At 45.2% G+C, this 8,030-nt stretch overlaps 1 non-coding gene across 1 annotated transcript; it reads right to left on the bottom strand.

The window, feature by feature from the left end:
• Positions 1 to 262: 262 nt before the first annotated feature.
• Positions 263 to 338, bottom strand: TRNAI-GAU (transfer RNA isoleucine (anticodon GAU)). The gene has a single exon. It is a non-coding gene; the product is annotated as a tRNA-Ile (tRNA).
• Between the last annotated feature and the right edge of the window lie 7,692 nt (positions 339 to 8,030).

Raw genomic sequence — 8,030 nt, 5'->3', positions numbered from 1 at the left:
CGGGGAGGCAGTCAGACAGACTCCCGCATGCGCCCGACCAGGATCCACCCGGCATGCCCACCAGAGGGCGATGCTCTGCCCCTCTGGGGCGTTGCTCTGTTGCAACCAGAGCCATTCTAGCACCTGAGGCAGAGGCCACAGAGCCATCCTCAGTGCCCAGGCCATCTTTGCTTCAATGGAGCCTCGCTGCGGGAGGGGAAGAGAGAGACAGAGAGAAAGGAGAGGGGGAGGGGTGGAGAAGCAGATGGGCGCTTCTCCTGTGTGCCCTGGCCGGGAATCGAACCCGGGACTTCCGCACATCAGGCCAATGCTCTACCACTAAGCCAACCGGCCAAGGCCTGAAAAAAATTTTTATGTTGAATATAAATCACCCCTAAAGCCCATCGTCCCTCCTGCCGAGGAGCAGCATGGTGAGAAGGGGAAAGAGAGGGAAACTTGAAAGGAGCGCCGGCTTCTCTGGACGTGGACTGGGACTGGGGCTGCTTTCCACCAATGCCCCCCCACCCACCCAACAATACATATTATGATAGGAAATAAGGAAAGACCTCAAATATCTCCTTGAAAAACTGATTTATATTAAAAAAAGAAGAATATAACATCTTTATTCTAAGATATTTATAGTATTTCCTTAGTAGGGATGTCTGATATAGAGGTAAAGCGTGTGTAAACACACTCCTTTCTGAGAGGACCTCCACACGTGTTCTCATTTAAATTTCATCACTCCTCTAAAGAATAGATATTCCCAGCCTGACCAGGAGGTGTTGCGGTGGATAGAGCGTCGGACTGGGAAGCAGAGAACCCAAAGTTCGAAACCCCGAGGTTGCCAGCTTGAGCCCAGGCTCACCAGCTTGAGCACGGGGCCACTGGCTTGAGCGTGGGATCAGAGGCGTGACCCCATGGTCACTATCTTGAGCCCAAAGGTCACTGGCTTGAAGTCCAAGGTCGCTGGCTTGAGTAAGGGGTCACTCGCTCTGCTGGAGCCCCCTCACCCCGTCAAGGCACATATGAGAAAGCAGTTAGTGAACAACTAAGGACACTAAGGAGCCACAGTGAAAAATTGATGCTTCTCATCTCTCTTCCTTTCTGTCTTTCCCTATCTGTCCCTCTCTCTGACTCTCTCTCTGTCTCTGTCAAAAAAAAAAAAAAAAAAAAAAAGAATAAATATTCCCATGTTGTAGACAAAAGGGAACCAGTACAGTATAATGATTCTTGGGCTAGGCCCAAGAATAAATGAGAAATGAGAAAACCAGGAATAGGAACTTTGGTTGTTTAAAAATTACATAATGCCTTACCAAGATTCACGTAAGTTAAATTTGTCACGAATTCAGTGTTTTCCAGACAATGGTGTACACACACAACAGGCTACTCCAGCTGTCAATTGTTTCTTAACTTCTGTGAAACTGTTTAGAAATGACAGCTGGGAAAATCCAGTACAGTACATTTAAGATATGCCTTCGGGTCCTATGCAATAGTCGATATTTGTGTCCCGTGTTCAAGTTTCCCAAGCGAACCCCAGACTTGGACACTTTCGACCCCCCACAGAAACTCGTCAGGTAGACAGGATCCGCATTTGCGTTCACAGTTATGGTAGCTACATGAGGTTCAGAAAGGCCATGTGACTCACCCTCAAAGTTCCTCCGAGAGGGTGGGGCGGGGACTGGAACCAGGCCTGATTTGTCTAAGACTCTTTCCATCAAACTCCTAACAGAGAGGAGCAACCAGGACGATGGGAAAGGGGAATTTTGCTCGTTTGGTTATTTGACCAGAATAGCTCTGAGCTTTTCAAAAGCCTGGGTTATTTGGAGAACCTAAGGTTTTACAAGAAAGAAAACAGCAGTGGGGAAAAAAAGTTGGGGGGCAGAGCCTCAGTCTAAGAACTGAAGAGCGTGCAGACATTGAGTAACAAGCTTTCCCCGTCCGCTCCCCCCACCCCGCCCCCAGGAAGCTCTCTGTGCCGCATGTGACGAACAGCCCACTCTTACGTTCCCTCTGGAATTCTCTGGATGTAATCAGTCAGGGTCTTCTCCCAGTTATTCTCACATCTGGAAGGTTATTTGCCAGGGAACACTCATAGGCTTGGAAAAAGCAATGGATCAGTCTACAAAATACAGCCGCAAATATGTGCTATGATGCAAGTGAAAGGCAGTCTGTAAAATAAATCCCGCCGTGGTTAGGACCCTGAGGGGATATAGAGCTGTTTTCCAATGCTGTTAACATGTTGCGTTTTCAGTTTAGCAGTAAACTGGACTGAGTGCTACAGGTCTAGCTTTTAGGAAGATGATGATGAGAACCCGGGAAGCGTGAAGATACAGCAATACGAGCAGGGCTCCCTGACTGCTCATTGTGAGTTTTGCTCTACTTTTATTTATTTATTTATTTATTTTTCTTCTTTGCTAAGTGAAAGGAGGGGAGATCGACAGACAGACTCCCACACGCACCCTGAATGGGATCCACCCTGCAACCCCCATCTGGGGCCCATGCTCTGCCCATCTGGGGCCATGCTACCAACCGAGCTATTTCTTTTAGCACCTGAGGTGAAGGCTCCACGGATCCACTGTCAGCTCCTGGGGCCAATGCACTTGAACCACTCAAGCCATGGCTATGGGAGGAGAAGAGAGAGAGAAAGACAGAGAGAGACAGAGAGAGAGAGAGAGAAAGGGAGGTGGAGAAGCAGACAAGCACTTCTCTTTTGTGTCCTGACCGGGAATCAAACCTGGGACATCCACACATCAGGCTGATTCTGTACCACTGAGCCAGGGCTTTGTTGTACTTTTTATTTTTGGTGACCTTTTACAAACAGGCGGTGAAAAACTGGATTATACGTGTTCGTAATCTAAGAATCTTCCCATGTTACGTTGGTGAAATCCCTCTTTCGGGAAAGAATCATCAGGGGAGGATGAATAGCTACAGACTTGGATGGCAGGGGCCGTGGGAAAACCCCGTGCTGGAAGTGCTCGTGGCTTCAGCCGCAACGCGATAGGGATCAATGTCTTCTTGCAGAAAGAACACTTCAAAAACATCTATCACTCGGATACTCAACTTTAGGAAACAAACTATGACAAAACACAGGTATTGTACAGCAGAGTCAATAATCAGCGGGAAGTCTATACAACAGTTAACAACACCCCAGAGCAAACCTGGAAAAAGTGTATGAATTGAGAAAAATGTCTGTGCGACTCCTCTCCTCAGCACCGGCACCCCTCCTCTCTCTGCCCTCCGCCCAGCCTTGCCCTGCGCCAGTTTCTCCCACCACCCCAGCAACCTTCTACAGAAAGAAACTCGCAAGTAGAAAGTTACCTGGCAAATAATCGGCTAGTGTTGTCAAGAGATCTTTGCAAAGATGATGCATCTTTTCCAAGTTCAGGGGCCAGAAATCACCTGAGGTGTGTTAATAGCACCCTGGTCATTTAGGCTGATGGTCTTGGGGTTCTTGATTGTTTTTTTCCTCCTTCATTCCCTATATCTCCCCTTTCACCTTAATTGCCCCAAACCTTGGTGGCAATATAGATTGAATAGCTGCAACTGCTGGAGTCCTTCCTCTGAACAAGTATGAGCTGTTTCCTCCAGTGCTCAGGCCGACGAACAAGGCTGAGCTTGCAACCCTCCTCTTGGAAGTGAAAGCAGGGAGGCTCACAGAGCTCTGAAGAACTGCCCAAAGCTATAGACCGGGAAACGCTAGGAGCCAGTCTCACCTCCAAGCTGGTGTGTCACCACCGGGCACTCCTTTCATTCCCCCCCCCCGACACACACACACACACTCACACCTCCAGGAAAGCCTCATCACCCAAATGTCACTTTTGAGCCTCTTGGACTCGCCTCCTTCCTTCAACCCACTCACTGCAGTGCCCAAATAACTTCCCTGAGCAAAGCTTTTTGTACCGGAAGTAACCCGAGAGATCTGTTTGGTCTGTACTTTCCCAGGAATATCGTGGACGGGAAAGAGGTTGAAAGGAGGACTGTTAAAGAAATGAGGAGAAAGGAGGAGCAACCGCGTCATGAAGAGGACCTGATCCAGAACTCCGCAAAGTCAAAGCCGAGACCAGGTGCGGCAGACACCAAAGAGATCAGGAGAGGGGGAGGCGAGGGGACACGTCCCTTAGAGGCAGCAAGCCAGAGAAATGCCCCGAAGCTGAAAGGGGTTGTGGGGAGATCTTTTCAAGGCCCAGGAGGGGTAGCTGGGTAACGAGATGAACAATAAACTTCTGGAAAAATCTTCCATGTGACATGCTAAGGGTAGAAGAACAGATGACGTCAAGATGGTTTTGGATAAATCCACAGCTAGAGCCTTGTAAGGGCCACTAAGGGAAGTTTCTGGCTAATATCAAGGTTAATATCTGGTTAATATTCTTCCTCTTCAAAGAACAGATGGAATTATGGGCAGAACGGCTAAGAATCTCACTCCACAGGGAAAGTAGCTAATTCCAGTGAGCCTGCCACTTACTAACCTGGTCACTTCACATGATCCATCTAAGTCTGAGGTTTTCAGTATCTACAGAATGGGGGAAATGATAATTCCTGTCTCAGAGAATGAGATATCATTGGGAAAATGAATGTCTGTGTGTGTGTATGTGTGTGTGTGTGTGTGTGTGTGTGTGTGTACCATGCTTAGGACATGTAACTATTAAATAATGATTAGAAATATATGACTGTTCTCTATGATTTCAATATAAGGATTTCAATTTCAACCAGTAAATAAGAAAGAAAGAAAGGAAGGAAGAAAGAAAGGAAGGAAGGAAGGAAGCAAGGGAGGGAGGGAAGGAGGATAAAAGGGAGGAAGGGAAAAAAGGAGGGATGAAGGGAGGGAGGGAGAGGAGAGGAAAGAGCAATTTTTAAAATGGAAATAAGCCAGGATATTTTAAATAAGAAATTTGCGGTGTAATAAAGTCAAATAAACCAAACACCAACATTGCTCAGTTAACATAAAAGCCGGATGTGACAATTACATTAGTAGAAATTATTGAAACATACAGCATCCGAATAATCTGACAAGTTCTAAATCATTAGGTAACCATCTTGCAAAGTAGGACAGAAACGGCAAAGCACAACATTCTGTGCAGAGGTAACTTTTCCCTCCAAGATGTTCCCAGAGTGGCACTAGGCACCGTCACAGTCACAGATGAAAGCGTGGTGAGCTCAAATGTTCACCCTGTCGAGGGCCCAGCGGTCCCAGCGGTCCCAGCTGGAGAACGGGAAATCTAAAGGTGGTCTGGGAAGGGAGCCCCTGCTGGGACCTGTTTAGTATTCCTTCCCTATTTCACAAGAGTTTGATGTACTGGGAGTTTAAATAATTTATGTGAAACGGTGATAGAAACAGAAGAGTGACAATAATGATAATAAATAAAAGAAAGGCGGATAGCCTTTGGTCGGTGAAACCTCAGGCCTGATCTTCTTCTACCTGTCCACAGAGCACCCAGAGTGCATTTAGCGAGTTTTCCTGTGGACGTTCATGGGGGCGCGGTCAGCAGGGCTGGGAGCTTGTGCACAAGGCAGCTCTCAGAGACAAAGCTCTCAAAGACAACTGCGAGAGACCAGGGAAGCTCGAGACCTTCATTCCCCGCCATGCCCCGGGCCTGTCTGAAGTTCTGCTCCATGTCACCCGTCACTTGCTACACTTAAAAATCCTTACCCTCCTCTTCTGAGCCGGGGGAACCCACGCCGTCCCTTTCAGACTCCGAAGGGCAGCCGCTCTTTGGGCTTCTACCAGACACCTGGGTAGCAATTCAGGGGTGCAGTGTCTCTGAAGGGAGAAAGCCACAGCCCCGATTTCTGTCTCAAGTCCCATGTGGTTGAGGGTTCAAATGATACTTTGTGAACAGTTTTATCACCGGAATAGTTTATCCACCACGCTAAGTGGGCTTCTGTCCTGTGGCCTGTAAGATGGACACATGGAGTTCTGACGTCAGCTCCTAGTGTCACTGGTCATCTGAGACTGTCAGCCTTTTTCATCTTTTTTAAGGAAGGAAAGATCATGCTTAGATGTGAGAGGAGCAGCATTAAAAAATAAAGACAGGTTATCTTTAAACGTGTTTTATGGTTTTGATAGAAGAAGTCATCAACAGAAGGCTTTATTTTTATAATACTGTTCACCTTTACTTTATGGTCTAATTTTTATCAAGAAATTCTGCCACTTACCGAGAGCTATTATGTAATTTATATATCAGCAAGCTTAACTCTTTGTCTCCATAATTCCAGCATGTCCTAGGCCTGGGGTCCCCAAACTTTTTACACAGGGGGCCAGTTCACTGTCCCTCACACTGTTGGAGGGCCAGACTATAAAAAAAACTATGAACAAATCCCTATGCACACTGCACATATTTTAAAGTAAAAAAACAAAACGAGAACAAATACAATATTTAAAATAAAGAACAAGTAAATTTAAATCAACAAACTGACCAGTACTTCAATGGGAACTATGTTCCTCTCACTGACCACCAATGAAAGAGGTGCCTCTTCTGGAAGTGCGGGGGGGGGGGCGGATAAATGGCCTCAGGGGACTGCATGCGGCCCATGGGCCATAGTTTGGGGACCCCTGTCCTAGGCAGTGAAATTCAAAATGGAGCCAAGTGCTTTGTTTAAGAAGGAATTTCATCAACTGCAGTATGAGGTTCTGTTTGTGCTTATTAGCATATACAAAAAAAATGTGGCTTCCTTCCTGAGAACAAATTTATGTAGAAATCAATAATTATTTTTAAAAACCAGAGGAAAGAATACATTCTCAATAAATCAAGTGGCTTCAAGATCAAGTATTGTGACGAACTAAGAAGAAAACATTTAAAAATGTATCCAGCGTTAGACAGGTTTCTGAACTATGTGAGTATTCCTCTAGCGGGTAGAGTACAGAACCCGGTATGTAATCTCCTTAGTGATTCCGATGCTTTTCCTCTGGGAGTCTGAACATCCTTCCCGTTATGTGAGTAATTACGACAGAATGAGGTGCATCTACTCGTACCGCAAGCTGGTCCCTCGGCTCTTTGTTTGAAGAAAAGAAATATTGAGTTAAGCTTTGTATTTTAATATTTGTCTTTTAATAAAAACGCGATGAAATTCAGTCAAACCTCAATTACTTGTACAGGCTAGGTGAGAGTTCACCAATGCTTTATTTTTATCGCTCTCTTTAAAGTTGGAAGCTTTCTTCTAGGGTATTAGATTTGAATGAGTTAAAAGAGTGACGGGTAAGTGTTCTTAGTTCAGCAAAAAACTTGGGAAAAGTCAAAATAATGAAAGAAAGGAAAAGGGCATTGATTTGAAAACAAGTTCAAATTCTCCTGAGACCAGACCCAAGTTTCTCAACTTTGCTGATCAGAAACGCCTGGGAAACTTTAAAAAGAGACAACAACAAAAACTGATGTCTAGGCCCCATTCTCAATGGTTGTGATTTCATTAGTCTAACTTGGGGCCTGAGCATAGGTATTTAATATTAAAAGCTGTCCACATTCTTTTAATACACAACCAGGGTTGGGAATCCTCTGTGATAGGGCAGAATTCTGAGTAAGTATGGTGCGTGGACATTTCCACTCAGTCCACGAAGTCCTAACGTCTGTCAGAATATCCCAAGGTGTCATTTCTCTTTTTCCCCGTGTTGACATTCACAAGGATGGTGTAAGAGCAATGATGGGTGAAACAGCTGGCGCATTAGCATAAATCAAGACACTGGCACCAAAGCTCTAGTAATCATCATCATATTTTTCACCATCACACAGTTGCATTAAAAAAAAAAAAAGCCAGTTTCTGTTAGGAATGTCCTTGATGAAGCAGAAAATAGTATTAATTTTATAACATGTCAATCCTTGACTATATGTCTTCTAAATAGTCTGCATGACAAAATTGGAGTTACGCTTGAAGTATGTCTGTTCCATACTAAAGTACGATGCTTTCTTCAAGGAAAACACTTGTGTGATCGAGTTGAGAGCTAAAATTAACCAATGTGCCCGCAAATCACCATTTTATCTGAAAGAATGGTTATATAGATTTGAGTCCTTGGGAGACATTTGACTGAAAATGTGTGAAGTAAGCCTGATACTTCAAAAGCA

Source organism: Saccopteryx bilineata, chromosome 6 (assembly GCF_036850765.1).
Source record: "Saccopteryx bilineata isolate mSacBil1 chromosome 6, mSacBil1_pri_phased_curated, whole genome shotgun sequence".
In the NCBI taxonomy this organism is placed as follows: domain Eukaryota; kingdom Metazoa; phylum Chordata; class Mammalia; order Chiroptera; family Emballonuridae; genus Saccopteryx; species Saccopteryx bilineata.
The sequence above is the reverse complement of the archived record's forward strand: the minus strand, read 5'-3'. Positions and strand labels throughout refer to the sequence as shown.